The following is a 17,344-nucleotide window of genomic DNA, read 5'->3' on the forward strand; positions in this document are numbered from 1 at the left end:
AGTTTGTCCATCTGCCATTTTCGTGTTATTAATGTCTCTTTTTGTAATGTTATTTATTAAACAGTCTTATTAAAAGTTGTTTTACTTACATTTACATTTTGTTGCTAGTGGAACATCGATGAGGTGGTTAGAAAAATGCAGGCGTGTCGGGACCGTTTAAACTCCATTTCATGGGCGTGCATAAATTAGCCATTGCAATCTCCTTCGCAGCATGACAGCTTCTCTGTGTGTCAGGAGAGCTGCAATGTTTGCGGGAGGTCAGACTTGATTACAAGCTGCATGGCTGTCTGATATGCTTCGATTTATTGTAGTTTACGCTGTTGCACGACATTGGATGGAAATGAGAAGGCAGCAGTGGGCGTCCCTATGCTGGGCTAAGCTTTGGAAGGCATTAGCATATTTTAACAAATCTGTTCTGTAAGAGATCACACCTGTGATTATAGTAGCGTAAATCTCGGAATCAGGCCCTTAGCAATACATAGGTTGTGTGCCTACATTCTGTAAAGATTGAAGTACTGGTATGGTGTGTTTGTAGGAACTGAGCACTACTGAGCAAACTCACGCGTTGATTTTTCAAAAGGGCAAAAAATAACAAACATTTTGATGGAAAAAATGGTGATGGGGCTTTTTCTCACTGTGCCCGATAGAACAAATGATTACAGCCAGCTATAATACTATCAACAGTGGTAAATCTCTCTGACTATGGGCCTAATTCAGCAAAGATCAAATTGCAAAGCTGCACGCAGGCAGCTTTACAATTGCGATCCTTGCAGTAATGCAAATGCAGTAGAAGGTGTTTGACACCCCCTGCTGCATTTGCGATCTCAGCACTGCGATGGAGGTCGCAGGCTGGGATCACCATCGCGACCATCGGTGGTCGATGGTCGCAATGGTGGACGTTGCCGGGCCCCCGGCCATCTGAGAAGCTTCAGCTTACTCATGCTGGCCGGCTTGCGAGTCCAGGACACTGCGTTGAACAACGCAGATCCTGGGCTAGCCACTCCCGGAAAACATGGCGTACACGCCACTGTTTCTGGGAACGGCGGCCAACACCGCCCCTTAAATGCCTCTGCCTGTCAATCAGGCAGATGCATTCAAGGGTTTGCGTGCAACTATGCAGGACCCATTATGCACAGTTGCGTTCGTGACCACCCACATAGACTTGCGTTCAATACTGAATCAGGCCCTATGTACCCTGCTGGAGGTAAGATTTTAATTTTATTTTCCATGATTTTTTTTTACCTCCTTCATTAGAAAACAGCCTTATGTCCAGGGAGAACCGAGTCAATTGATACATATGTAGGACTTTCAGTCTTGATCTATTTCTGATATCACTGCACTTACTACAGAAGTTTCCACAACTTCAGAAAGGACAAGAAGAAATTATGTATGGCCGTCTTCCCTTATCCCTTACTTCCAAGCATTTGCATGACAACACACGTCCCTTTCTATTTACCCATAAGGACAGACGAAATGTTGTAAGTTGCACAAGACATGAACATACCACGGGTGTAAAATATGTGAAACAATTCTACTGTTCTGCAGAAAAGAAACAATACAATAGGTCACTTCACAATCAACAGCACAAGCTGCAAAAAAGATTACAAAAACTGTCGATGGTTAAATTGTGTGGCATGTAATTGGCCTGGGAAGGTTAGCACAGCTCTTATCTGATGCAATTGGAAGGATAGATTTACATTTGACAGTCGCTTGTGCCCTAATGCAGAAGCAGGAAACCCTTTTATTTTTACCATTGGCACGAGGAAGGAAGGTGACAGTGTCTTCTAACAGAAAGTTGAGTAACGCTATTGATTTTAACCTCAAGGGATATTTTCTAAAATGCCTCTGTCTTTTGAAAGGACAGCCACTGGTTCCGCCTGATTGCCTGGCAGACAGAAATTCAATGAGACATGTCACAAAGCGCTTTCTTTTCTGTCTGGTTACAGCTGTGAATCAAATTTACTAATATGTAAAATCTGATACCTGGTAAAATGTGGAGCAGGTAAAAAAGTCTGCAATCATCTGTCATGAAAGGTGCTCCCTTGTAGAAACTATTACTGATCCAGGTGTAGACTTTATTTACAGTTACTTATATAGTGCCAGCATATTTCTTTACAATTTGGGAATAAATAGTAATAAAACATGACTGGGCAATAACTGACAGATAAAAAGGTAAGAGGACCCTGCTCACAAGCTTACAATATATATGGGACTAGGCACTGATACTAAAGGATAAGTGCAACATATTGCTCTTTGGCCCAGCCAGATTGTAGGGGTTCTTGTTTGGGGTTGTGAAACTGGGGCATGAAGGACCCACGGGGGGAATACAGTAGTTGAAGCCCATGCTTAAGGGGTGTGGCCAGCCTTCAAACGGGGTGTGACCAGCCACCATAGAGGCTTGGCCAACCATTAGAGAGTACTTGGTCTGGACCCTTTATGAATATATACGAGAATTTTAAATACTGACGGGCGTTCATGTTAATGTACAATATTGATTACAGCAATACACTGTAGTGAATACACCATAGTCCTGGGGGAATAGGTACGGGATGCTGGCGTTCGGGATCCAGGCATTCAATATGCTGATGCCGGCATCCCGACAGGGTTAGGATACCGACACCTGTCAGTCGGCATCCTAACCCTCCCCCTCTCTCTACCCTAACCCTCCCTCCCTGCACCCTAAACCTAACCTTCCCCTGTTAGTGCCTAACCCTAACCCATACTTCCCAATATTTGTCTTCTACAGTGCGGGACTTCCGTGCGCAGGAGGCGCATGCAACCGAAAAGGGGTGTGGCCTTACAGTAAAGGGGTGTGCCCTAGTGACATGACCCCATTTACATCACTAATGGGCGTGTCCAGCATCTCAGATATGCTGGGCTGCCCACGGGCTTCCTCCCCGCACTGTGAATGAATGCGCATGAGCACGGCATCTATTCTATCTCATGCTCCCCCCAACTTCCCCCCCCACCGCGGGATATTGCAGCCCGCGGGTGGTTCAGCGGGACAGTCCCAGTCGCTGAATGCGGAACAGTTGGGAGGTATGCCTAACCCTCCCCGTAGTGCTTAACCCCTAACTCTACCCTTAACCTCGCTACTTACCTTTAGAATTCCGGGGGTCAGGATGCCAGCGCCAGGATTCTGACAGATGTTGGGATTCTGGTGCCAGCATTCTGACCGCCGGGATCCCATCTGCCAGGATATTGAACGTATCTCATCCTGGAATGCAGTATCATGTAACAATTGATTAGATAATTTGGGACTATTTTGTTCCTTCAGTATTAATAACCTCAATAACAATAATTTCCTGTTATATCCAGTAAACTTTGACAACCTCACAGCTTACAATATATACACCAAAGTCTCAGGGGCGTATTAAAATAGGAAGGGGCTGGTGTTCACTCACCATCCGGGGCCCCAGCTGCTGTCAGCAAACTGACAGCAGCGGCAGACTCTGGGCACTAGAGTGTGCCCGGAGTCTACTGCACATGCGCAGATCACTGGGAGAGTGGTGCAGCAGCGATTTTCCCTATGATTTCCAACTGCACATTCACAAAGCGCCGGGAAAAATGGCTGCAGCGGACATTTTCCAGGTGTTTTCTGTAGCAATACTCCATGGGACAACAGAGAGGTAAGTATAAAAAATAAAGTATGGGTACAGGGTGTGCGTTGCGCGCCCCTCCTGGACCCAAGGACCCATGTGCACCCTTCACCCATTATAATTACGGCCCTGTAAAGGCTGCAGCGAGTTGGCTGGCTAAACTAAGTGACAGAGCAGGAGCACAAACACATGGTAGTTTAAAAAAGAATATAGCACATGCAAGAAACAAAGTGGCATTGCAGTGGCAGACAGGATGGCAGTTTAATATAAACTATACAAAGCTAAGCTATAGAATGTTTTCATTAAGAACTAGCTCAGAGGGCCGAGGCAATACAGGGAAATGGTGCTAAGGTGCTAGAGTATGTAGTGGAAGGCAGGTAAAAAAAGGAAAGACTGATTGATTGATCAATTGATTGAATAATTAAAAAATATAATAAAATTGAGACATGGCCTTGTGATAGCCGTTTTGTGGCAACAGAGAAGAGAAAAAGCCATAAAAGATTAAAATGTTAATAGCCAAGGATTCCTGACAAGCATTGTAAGAGAAACTGGACATACAACCCCCCTCCTTCCTTCCTAATTGTGTAACACACTCCTGTAGTACATTTATGAGGTGTACCAGAGAGTCTGAGTATGAGGAGAATTATCTCAGAGGCCCAAGGACAGTACAGGGAAATGGAGGTGGAGTATGGAAGGCAAGTAAAAAGAATGATTGATTGATCAATCGAGAGTAGTTTGGCAGCAACTGAGAAGAGAAATGGCCATTAAAGAATACAATGTTATTAGTCAAGGTTTCCTGACAAGGGTTGCAAGAGAAGGTGGCCATACTACTCCCTCCCTCTTCCCTCCTTCCAAATTGGGTAACTCACCCATGTAGTACATTTATGAGGTGCACTAGAGAGTCTGAATATGAAATTACATTATTTTTAGTATACGTCAAGAATGTATTAAGAATGTTAAACTATGCCTGAACACACAACAAACTGCCTCACAGTGCCCCTAGTATAAGCTGGGTGGCACCCTTATAATGTTATATTTATTAACACAAGATTTATATTACAAATTTTAACAGTGCCTAAAGGCCCTCAACACACAACAAATTGTCTCACAATGCTCCTAGTATAAGGGTTGCACCCTAATGCCGTTATATTTTTGAGCACAGATTTTTATTGTAAATGTTTTAATTGTGCCTGAACACACAACAAACTGCCTCACAGCCCCCTTAATATAAGTGCCTGACCAAATAATACAGCGCCTAACAGCGCTCCTAGTAACGGCACCCTAATGACATTATTTTTAACACAGTGCCTGAACATACAACACAATGCCTCACAGCGCTCCTAGTAATGGCATGCTAAGACATTATTTTTAACACAGTGTCTGAACATACAACACAATGCCTCACAGCGCTCCTAGCAATGGCTTGCTAAGGACGTTATTTTTTAACACAGTGCCTGAACATACAAAACAATGCCTCACAGCGCTCCTAGTAATTGCACCTTAATGGCATTTTTTTAACACATTGCACAAAACAGTGTTTTATTTTACTTTTCTTTAACACAGAGCAGTACTCCTATGGCAGTGGCACCCTAATGGAGTTTTTTTTAATTACACAGTGCTATATATATATATATATATATATATATATATACACTACCGTTCAAAAGTTTGGGGTCACCCAGATAATTTTGTGTTTTACATGAAAACTGACTTTTATTTATCAAATGAGTTGCAAAATGAATAGAACATATAGTCTAGACATTGGCAAGGTTAGAAATAATGATTTTTATTTGTAAATAATAATTTTGTCCTTCGAACTTTGCTTTCGTCAAAGAATGGTCCTTTTGCAGCAATTACAGCATTGCAGATCTTTGGCATTCTAGCTGTTAATTTGTTGAGGTAATCTGAAGAAATGTCATCCCACACTTCCTGAAGCACCTCCAACAAGTTGGATTGGCTTGATGGGCACTTCTTGCATACCATACGGTCAAGCTGCTCCCACAAAAACTCAATGGGGTTGAGATCTGGTGACTGCACTGGCCACTCCATTACAGACAGAATACCAGCTGCCTGCTTCTTCCCTAAATAGTTCTTGCATAATTTGGAGGTGTTCTTTGGGTCATTTACCTTGTACAAATCTCCCACTTTACCAGCACCAAAGCATCCCCAGACCATCATATTACCTCCACCATGCTTGACAGATGGCGTCAGGCACTCTTCCAGCATCTTTTCACTTGTTCTGCATCTCACAAATGTTCTTCTGTGTGATACAAACATCTCAAACTTCGATTTGTCTGTCCACAACACTTTTTTCCAATCTTCCTCTATCCAATGTCTGTGTTCTTTTGCCCATATTAATCTTTTCCTTTTATTGGCCAGTCTCAGATATGGCTTTTTCTTTGCCACTCTGCCTAGAAGGCCAGCATCCCAGAATCAACTCTTCATCGTAGACGTTGACACTGGTGTTTTGCGGGTACCATTTAATGAGGACTTGTGAGGCATCTATTTCTCAAACTAGAGACTAATGTACTTGTCTTCTTGCACAGTTGTGCACCGGGGCCTCCTACTTCTCTTTCTACTCTGCTTAGAGCCTGTTTGTGCTGTTCTCTGAAGGGAGTAGTACACTCCGTTGTAGGAAATATTAAGTTTTTTGGCAATATCTCGCATGGAATAGTCTTCATTTCTAAGAACAAGAATAAACTGTCGAGTTTCACATGAAAGTTCTCTTTTTCTGGACATTTGAAGAGTATAACCGAACCCACAAATGTGATGCTCCAACTACTGAACTAGCTTAAAGGAAGGCCAGGTTTATAGCTTCTCTAACGAGCAAACCCATTTTCAGCTATACTAACATAATTGCACAAGGGTTTTCAAGGGTTTTCTAATCATCCATTAGTCTTCTAATGCGCTTAGCAAACACAATGTACCATTACACTGGAGTGATGGTTGCTGAAAATGGGCCTCTATACACCTATGTAGATATTCCTTTAAAAACCAGATGTTTCCAGCTAGTATAGTCATTTACCACATTAACGATGTATGGAGTGTATTTCTGATTAATTTAATGTTATCTTCACTAAAAAACACTGTGCTTTTCTTTCAAAAATAAGAAAATGCGTAAGTGACCCCAAACTTTTGAACGGTAGTGTATATATACTGTATATATAAATGATCAGCAACAATGACAATATATTTCAAACAGAAGCTGCTAAGAAAATGCTAGCACCGTCATCACCTTATCAGTAAATCTGTTTTGTCTCTTATCTCAGTCATTTACAAGTCACCTTAAACTCAGCTTTAAACTCTTCCAGGAATGAAATCTTTATGCCTCAGTGACTTTAAACTTTGCTCAATAGTGTGTGACAGAGTTTACTTCCAATAATCTACCAATAAGGGTGAATAAAGGAACTTTGATGAACAAGAGAATCTGAGGTAGAGAAAATAATAAAATGCGCTAAACTTTAATACAGTAATACAGTGTATGACTTATTAGACAGCACAGAATGAGGGAGGCGTGACTTGGATTCAGGTTCCAGGCAGGTTTATGAAGTGTTACAAATGTTGAAATAAAAACACATGACATTTACTGGTTGGCATTATGAGCTCATTTCCTGCGTGTTCCTATGCTACCGAGACTGAGATCTTTCAGTTTCTGAGAATAGAGAGAATTAATTCTGTTTGGGAGAACTGAACATTTATTTTCCAGATATTTTCAAAAGTACGAAGTACAGTATCTGGACAGCATTGTCCTGTCTACAGTCTAATAGTTTCACAATGAAAACCCATGAATTAGCCCTTTAATGACCAAAGGTGCATTCCACCCTAATCACTGTACAACCTTTCCTGTACTTGTGGCAATGTTTTAAGCAAGTTATATTTATAAGTGAATTAATAGAATGTATATACTATATAGGATGTCAACTTTAGATTGACAGTGCTTCATTTTAGTAGAATAAATGGGAATTATTTTTTGTTTAGTGTACTGGCCAGCAAAACAGGCACAAATAGAGAGGTAAATATACCTCTCCAAGGTCCCATAAAGATTTAATTTTTTTTCTGACTGTGCGGATATGAAATATGTGTGCTTTACGTCAAGTACCGTCAGGAACAAAATGAGGGAGAACGGGGGTACACTTCAATTTTTACTTGTCTTTTATATGAGACTTTAAAGACTAATAGGAGACTCCACCGGTATATTGCCCAGCATAGACAAAAAAAAATTGGTACACAAATTATCTATGCTCCAAATAAACCCAAACATCTGTATAAGCCCCAACTTACTTATCAAGATTACACCCTAAAGGTTACAGCCCATAATTTCAGTTGCCCTAGAACCAGGTATGGCACAAACAATCAGGACTGATGTGGATAAATTAACTTCACCTACTGCCAGCACTAATGCCCCAGTACTGTCAGTGCTCAATTATCAAACTGCATTCTCATGAATATTGTATCAGCCAACATACTGTCCACTAAATGTGTGCATGCAAGGGCTACATATTAACTGCTGTTCCAGGTAGTGACAGTTTTTATTAATATATTTTATACAGGATCTCCAGACGTTGTTGCCCTCATAACCTCATAATCATTGAGGTTAGTTGGTATCTCATGACGTAGGGTCCCTTCATGAGTGGGGAACTAAGTTCTTTCCGTTGTGGAAGCTCTACAACACTTTGGCCATCTGTTCCATGCTCCATGTGCTGTGAATAATATAACAGAGACATGTACATTTCTTTGATCTATGTAAGGGCTTGTATGGATTGAATGCTTCACTTCTTCACTGATGAAGCAATTAAATATACCGTTCTAGTAAGGATGAGGGATCATGTGAACAGTCTCATCTATCTCCTGCTCATTGCTCACGCTTGGCAAGTCCTACATCCCAATAAGACATTAATTTGCGTCTCACCTCACCCTTTCCTAACCTTACCAAGCTGAACAAATTGCTACATACAGTTCTAGTACGTTTCTCATGTTCCAATTCATTGACAGCTCAGGATTGGGATTCCTGCTGACCTTTGATAAAATGTAAAAATACATCAATTTTACAGTAATCAAGATGATTATGTAACACAATCATCGGAGCGCACTGAGCACATCTCTCACACTTTTAAAGAAAAAGTGAAGGAAATACAATGTGGTTCATACTATTACTTTGGAACCTTTATGAAATATCTGAGAACCTGAACAAACATATATACCGTAAGTGATTGATGAGGAATTATATTATAAGGGCATTTTATTTAAATTATTAGAGCTTGATATAATTATATTATGGTCATATCCAGTAATGATAGGTGTAGTGCACTGGGTCTGGATCTATTACATATTTTTGTTCACATGATTCCGTGCATATAGGCTATATATTCGGCAAAGGCTGAGTATTGGGGAGAGGGCATGCAGAGAGGGAGCTGTGTATTGGGGAGAGGGAGTGAAGAGAGGGTGCTGTGTATTGGGGAGAGGGAGTGAAGAGAGGGAGCTGTATATTGGGGAGAGGGAGTTGTGTATTGCAGAGAGGGAGTGAAGAGAGTGGGTGTGTGTATTGGGGAGCGGGAGTGAAGAGGGGGGCTGTGTATTGGGGAAAAGGAGTGAAGAGAATGGGTGTGTGTACCAGGGAGATGGAGTGAAGAGAGGGGGCTATGCGTTGGGGAAAGGGAGTGAAGAGAGGGTGCTGTGTATTGGGGAAAGGGAGTGAAGAGATGGGGCTATAAACTCCCTCTAAGCCAGGAATCACTGCTGCGGCAGAGCCGCCGGAGATTCCATTTGACGTTCCTGTCAGGCACCCTGCAGCCTGTGCTGCTGATTAGAACATCCTCAGGACGTTTCAGCCAGCTGTGCACTCACCAATGCTGCAGACCCCGCCTCCTCTGTGCACCATAATGACATCATGCACCCGACGTTATGACGTTGGGTGCTAAGGGGGCAAGCCTGCACAGGGTGCTTTTAAGCCCTGTTACGGTTCTGGGTATGTGTAGTATAATATTCTGATAACGTCCAGTGGTCAGCTCATGTTGTGTAGGAGCAATGGCAGAATTACATAGGGCTATAGCGTTAGGGACCTTCTTACCAATGAGGGAAGCAGTGCATCTCCATCCTTTTGATGGAGTTTTGTAATCTAACATATTGGGTCTGATTTGGAGTTGCACCCAAGTCCATTTGGCGGATGGATCTTGACATTTTTTTTGCACTGTGCATGTTTTTTAATGCTAAGCAAGATGAGTAGGTAACACATCTACAGTATCAGAGTGCAGTGACCTCACTTGTCACATTTTAAAGTATAAGAGAAGGAAATACAATGTTGTTCATATCTTTGGAACCTTTAGGAAGTGACTGAGAATCTGAAAAACTATATAGAAGTAATTGGTGGGGAATTTATACTGACATTTTTTTTATTAGAGCTTAACAGAATTGTATTATAATCATCTTCAATGATCAGGTCATGTTGGATAGGTATAGATTCCTGTGTCTGTATCCATTATATTTTTGAAAGGGGATAAAAAAAAATCAGTGATCATAACATATGCAGGCAGGTGTTAGTATGCCAAGTGTGTGCCCAACATCATGGAGAAGGTGCCCACTATGGACCTCCAAGAGCCCAGTGTCCTACGGACGGGACATATGGCACATAGCCCACAGGTTTAACGCAGTGCACGGGCAGCCCGACAAGCTGCAGATAACAGACAAGGGCAGAAGCCGAGCATACAGTATGAAACTTTGAATTAAGATTATCTCAGCCATATTTCCACTTGCATGTGTGTAACTGGGCAGCAGTGGGTGTTTTGAGGGTGTGCCTTGGGTGTGGAGGCAGAATTGCGGACTAAGAATGAAAATCGCGAAGATAGTGATGGCGGCTACTTTCACAAACTAATGTATAGGGGTAGTGCAGCTGCATAGATGCAGACAATTCTGAATATAGATGAAGATCCGCATTTATATCCGATCTCACAATGCGGATGACTTGCCTGCAACTCTAAATCAGATCCATTAAGAGCAGGAGGTCCGCAGTTGCAGACTGCATTCTCTAAATCTGCCTTGTTTCTCAATATAGACATGGAACTCAGGGGCATCAAGGGGAGATGGCTGGGGGCCGAGTACAAAGTCAGGCCTGTGTCCCAACATTTTAATCCAGCAATGCCTGCCCTATCCACCAGTCTACAGTCTTAAGCTGGCCACACATCTGAAGATTATCTGTCCAACCAGCCAACTAGTTGATTAGTTGGAATGAAAATCTTGTAACATATGGGAGTAAATGACAATCAGCAATTTGCTCCCAAGTTCCGGAAAATGGATAAAAACTGTTGTTTGAATAAATTTTTTAGATCGAACATTTAACAAACTTGTCTGACGACAATTTTCATCTGTTTTCTGGCATTTAGGAGCAAATTGCTGATCATCAGTAACTCCCATACGTTACCAGATTTTCATTCCAACCAATCAACTAGTTGGATGGTTGAACAGAAAATCTTTACGTGTGTACCCAGCATTAGTCATTCATTCATGAACAACACATCTAAAAGTGACTTTTAAATTATTAAAACAACAACTTAGCAGCATTTTATTTTTGCTAATAGATCAGTGACATGATGATGGACAGATTTTCATAGCCCTTGTAGCCATTCTCAATAACCCAGCCAGGATTTATACATCTTTTCATTAATTCTTTGCACTCAGGCTTACCCAATTACCCAATTACTTTAGTAATACACAGATTAGCAGTTGCTCAAATCAATGTATTGGTCTCTCACAGGTGTTAGTAAGGAAGGGGCTAATCTAGACAAGAAAGAAAACACAAAATTCCCCAGAGGGCCAGCAAATGAGATTCTCATTCCAGTGGCATATCTATAATGGGTGCAGTGTGTGCAGGGCACACAGCCCCCGGGTCCAAGGGGGTCCTGCACCGCACACCCTGCACCAATATTATTTTGAATTTGCCTGTCCACGGCAGGTGTCAGCACTGCTCAGAACACCGGAAAATGGCCGCCGCTGCCATTTTTCTGGTGTTCTGTACATGCGTAGTAGACCCCGGGCACACTCTAGTGCCCGGAGTCTACTAATGCTCCAGGGGCTGGACAGCCGCCTTAGTCAGCAGCCGGCCACCGGGAAGAGAGGAGGGGGCCCCGCACAGGGAGTGCACACGGGCCCCCTCCCATAGGCAAACGCAGGGGGGGTTTCCATCTGCCTGGAAACCCCCCTCCTCAGCACACACCATGACCACAATAGAAAGAGTAATATAATAGATTGTTACTAGTGCTGCATGTTCTTCTCAGTATCACTAATGAAATGATTAGCACCACCTGTGGATCTTTTAAAATGTGTCAGCTAGTAAAAAATATACATGTGCACCAACTAGGACATGTGGAAAACATGCACTGTTAGGGGTACACTGCTATAGACCATCAATAGGGTTATTAATACTGTATAATAATACACTATCCAGTGCATAAGGAGACCAATATGTACATATATATGTCCAGGTTCTTTGCCTCTCCCCCAGACTCCCGGACTTGCTCCAATGCTCTAGAATGATGCCCACATCTGAAGAAAAACATTCATCTCAGACAGGATGGACCTACTGCCGCATCTAATGGCTTATTGTGATCCCTGGTCCTGTATATGCTGGAATTATGCAACACAATATACTTTGTATGATGCATATTAAAGCTGGATAAGTGCTAATTCTGCCCTCTTCATGGACTGGCCACACTCACTCTAAAATCAAGCATTTGGAAACCCCCCTCTAGAAATCCTGCGTTTGCCACTGCCTCCTATGTTAAGACGCCCCTGTCTCATCCTATACATTAATAGTAATTAAGGGATGCAGAGATCTCAGGGCCTGAGTCACAGTTGTACCCTTTTGCATTCTCAACTGCTTTCACACTCGCAATGTATGTGGGAAGATATGATAATGCCTGCTAACAGCTAACTGCCGGCCTGATATAGTGTGTGATGGATAGTACAAATGTTAATACGCCCACGTCCCCTATTTGCATTGTGTGCAGATCCTCTAGTGGTTGAGAACACACCACATCGACACAACACGGAATGCACATTGACTCCTCTAGTCCCGGGCTGTACAGATTCCAGATCAACTGATTCTCTGAAACTGGTCTCTGAGACTGTGGTTCTGCAATTGGGAACGCAGCCGTGAGCACAGACACACCTCTGGAACTTTCATAATACACCCACAGACCGGCCTCTTTTTGCAAACACTTTTAGCCACCTACCCGATTCCACTCAGGAACACCCATGGATCGCAATGGTCTCCTCAGGACCTTGCGATATCAGAGACATTGCGAATCCCGTCTGAGACTTTAGTTCGTGCGTGCGCAGTGGGACTTTCCATGGCGTTTGCACCTGCGTAATAGCAAAACAATTGCTCAACTGCGTGAACTTCAGCATAGCTTACAACTCTGATATAGGCCCCCAGTTACATACATTTGCCACCAAGACACACCATGGTGTCTCTGTTTTGGTGGTTCTAATGCTGCATGATATTAGCAGCACCCACTCTGGGTCATACATTTATGTATATTCTTATGCTACATGATGATAGAACATACATTTATATATTTCTATATATATTTCACCTGATCGCTCCGTGTGTGGGGACCGCCCGATATGTCGGCCATCGGATTGGCCATTGCAATGCAAGGTGCATATCGCACCGTGTATGGGGGCCTTAACACAGTGCAATTTATCTGCTTTGATCAGCTGACTATTTGAGTTCAGCTGTAGTTAGTCATAATTAGACTTAAGGTGCGTACACACTGGGCGATAAAGTGGACGACTGAACGATAAAGATATCGTTATCGTTCAGTCGTCCACTTTATCGTCCATTTTTAAGCCCAAAAAGATGAACGATAACGATGACGTGCGTTCCCGCGGGTCGTTCGTCATCATCGTTCATCGGGCTGACATGCAGGCCAACCTGACGATCTCGTCAGGTTGATGCATGTCAGGGAATGGGGGAGAGAGCCCGGCGCTGAACGATATCGTTAATGATATCGTTCAGCGGCTGTGCTCAATGTCATAAACGACATTGAGCACAGCCTGCCGGGGACACACTAGACGATATCGCTCAGGGAGCATATCGTCTAGTGTGTATGCACCTTTAGTATTTCTTTAGAATCAGTAGGGTCAGCTGGATGTGGAAAACACGAAGTGTGGAAAGTACAAAGGGGTATATTTACTAAGGTGCAGGTTTTTAGGAATGGTTTTGTTTCCCATAGCAACCAATCAGATTCTAGCTATTACCTTTTAGAAGGTGCTAGATAAATGTTAAGTAGAATCTGATTGGTTGCTATAGGCAACAAAACCACTTCTAAAAACCCGCACCTTAGTAAATATACCCCAAAGTTTGATATGCAAAACAGTTAATCAAACAGTTGAACAAGCATTGAACAACATCTGAGACCAGCAAATATCAACTAAATTTTTGTCATTGTTTTATGTGTTGGCTGAACATGGGCCCTGATTCAGAGCCGGACGCTCTGACCAGAGTGCTCGCTCTGAATCAGGGCCCACCTCCATTAAAATGGAGCGTCCTCCAGGACGCTCGTATAGCTGTGGGTCACCACCCACAGCATATACAAGCGTCCAACAAGATGGTCGCGATGGTCTTGACCATCGCGACCATCGGACTTGCGAGTGAAACCCTGTGGTCGGGTCTCTCAACCACAAGCCCTGGAGTGATTTTGGCTCTATCAGAGCTAGTGATGTCAGTGGGGCCGGATTCAGACGGTAGGCGTTCCCATAGGAACGCCTCCGTCTGTCAGGCACGCCCCTGGCACGCCCGCCAAAGGGGGCGTGCTGTCAATCAACATCGACAGCACGTCCCCTTTGGTGCGAGACCCGGAGCGATGGAAAGTCCTTCGCTCGCCGGGTCTCGCGCATGCGCACGACGGAGCTCCCTCCATCGTGCGCATGCGCAGTGGGGAACATCGACCCACTTGCGAGCGTACTGCCGCTCGCGAGTGGGTCTGAATGACCCCCATGGTTAGGACTACGAGATGCACTAACAAGAGCTATGTGTGCAAATGCTTTGGAGATAAAAATGTCAGAACTAAGGGCCTGATTCAGACCCGGTCGCAAGCGCTGAGCGCTCGCAACCGAGTCGATGGTGGCCCACAGCGCATGCGCACGACGGAGCTGGCTCCGTCGTGCGCATGCGCGAGACCCGGCTAGCGATGGGCAGTCCGTCGCTCCGGGACTCGCACCAAAGGGGGCGAGCTGTCGATGTTGAGTGACAGCTCGCCCCCTTTTGTGGGCGGGACGGGGGGGTGGCTGCCCAAATGAGGCATTCCCAAGGGAATGCTTGCCGTTTGGGGGTGGCCCCACTGACATCACAAGTGATGTCAGTGGAGAGCTTCCAGCTCTGTTAGAGCCGAAAGCTCTCTGGGGCTTGCAATGAAAGAGACCCTACCACAAGGGTCTCGTCACAAACCCGATGGTCGCAACGGTCTTGACCATCGCGACCATCATCATGGCCGCACGCTATAGCTGTGGGTGGTCACCCACAGCTATGCGAGCAGTCAAGAGGCCGCTCCAAAGAAAAAAGCCCAGCCCTGATTCAGAGCGAGCGCTCTGTCAGAGCGAGCGGCTCTGAATCAGGCCCTAACTGCGATAGTGACAAGGAATGATCTGGATATTGCGGCTATTACGGAGTCATATCCTGGATACTAACCCCTAACTCTAATAACCTAACAATAATACCCAAACAACTCTTAACAACCTACCTTAACCTGCAACGCTAACCTAACCCATCCCTAACCCAAAAAGGGTAGACTAGATGGGCTATATGGTTCTTATCTGCTGTCAAATTCTATGTTTCCCATTGGAAGCACTCCCTGCTAATCACATGATGGACAGGTCTGCCATAGGCAATTCTATCTGGCTTTTAGGGGTGCAGTTGATGCAGTCCCTAGAAGCCTGCATGTTGACTTGTGCGCATGTATGGGATTTCAGACTGGCAGACCGCCAGGGAAATAGAGGTAGGAGCTGCTGCTAGTCAGAGCACAAACACTTTAGCCCACTCCAGAATGCTTCATTTGAAACTTTTCAGGGGCCATTCTAGTGGCAGTTTGCGAATTCACACCCACACCATGTCCCTTCTATACTTTCACTGCAACTGCACGTCCATATTGCACGTATGCCCACTTCCGGTGATTCATGCCCATTCAAGCCTCCCTAGCAATTCAGACTGACTCTGAATTACGGCCCTATGTAACACAATTTTATTGGTGAGCACCACAAAACCTTATACCGGCCCTGCAGGGTTCCACACATAGGGCACTTAGGCCAAAACTTCATAGTATTTCACAAACTTTAATATATGAACAAAAACTGGGAAGCAGATTACGGCTCGGGTGCACAATAGGGATTTCCACCCCATCTCTAAAGTGACAACACAGCCCTCAATACTTCACTTGAGGTATCTGTTTTTAAAGGATGAACCTACAACCAATATCTTGGGTTTGAAGAACTGCAGCTGATCAGAGAGCAGACTGAAGATCAAAAAATGCAGCTTCAGCAATATTAGAACAAACCAATAATCTGGGCAGTTCTTTTTTATATGTCACCCTGCTAGCCAGATGCAGGGGCTGTGGGGCAGTGACGGTGCTTCTACCAGGGCCCAGCGCCTTGAGCATCGGTAGCACTGGAACACCCCTCATTACGGTCCTGTACCTGAATAGCTTCTGTTTGAAGCCATTTCTTATAAACTATAGACAAAACAGCTGCATGTAATAGTTTTCTCTGTTTCAAAACAGTAATCATGACATTGTTGTGCTCTCCCAGCAGCTATGACTTCAGTTCGAGCCCAAATTTCTCACTTTAAGTTTTTATAGCCCTATCCCGTTTAGCAGTCCTTTTGAATGCTATAAGATATGCTGCATCATTTTCTGCACAGTATGCTGCTTCAGCTTATCTTCCTGTATCTGTAACTACAGATTCAATTGTGAATGCAACAACATCCTACTGAGTTTTAGCTACTTGGTGTGCAGCAGTGACTTCCAAAATGCCTGTTAGCATTTCCTCTATTTTGTCTGGTTGGCTGGGTGGGAAACATAATCTGTCTTTCCTAAGCATCCCACAATGACACCCCTGACACCTCCAATATGAGGCTTCCAATGTGTTTCTAGTGAAACAATTTTTAAAATAATTGGTCAGAATGGCAAACAATGCTCAAACACACATTCAGTTCTCCCTTTGCGATCCCTATATCTAATCTTACAAAGTTCACATCTCTGTTAGATCTGCCGTCATGTCCAGCATTGATCAGCCAGCCAACAGCTGTTATGCTCATTTCTTCTTTTCCATAAACTTGTCAGCACACTCTTTCCATATATAGTGCTTACTAGCCCATGTTTTCTGTTTGACCTGTTTGGATTCAACTCCAGACTGAAGTTTGCCAAAAGGAATTTACCTTTGGTAAGTGCCTTACTTTGCCACAATACATATACCAATTTGTTTCTGCTTAAATTCTACATAATAGAGAATGACTCCCTATGGGTCATTTACAAAGCCTAACTGTATGCATATCAGGCCAGCAAATACTTTTAGGCTGTACTATGCCTCAGATAGTTAGGCACAGTGAGCATCAAAATATGACTGGACAACAACACTGATATTTCTTTTTTTAAGGATCTGCAGATGAGTTAGAAAAATTAGTAACCAAACAAGCAATTAAGTCCCAATAATTTTAACCAAGTTTTGCTGCTCATGAAGACATACTGTATACTTAAACA

The sequence above is a fragment of the Taudactylus pleione genome, unplaced genomic scaffold (genome assembly GCF_031769625.1).
Source record: "Taudactylus pleione unplaced genomic scaffold, aTauple2 ptg000082l, whole genome shotgun sequence".
NCBI lineage: Eukaryota > Metazoa > Chordata > Amphibia > Anura > Myobatrachidae > Taudactylus > Taudactylus pleione.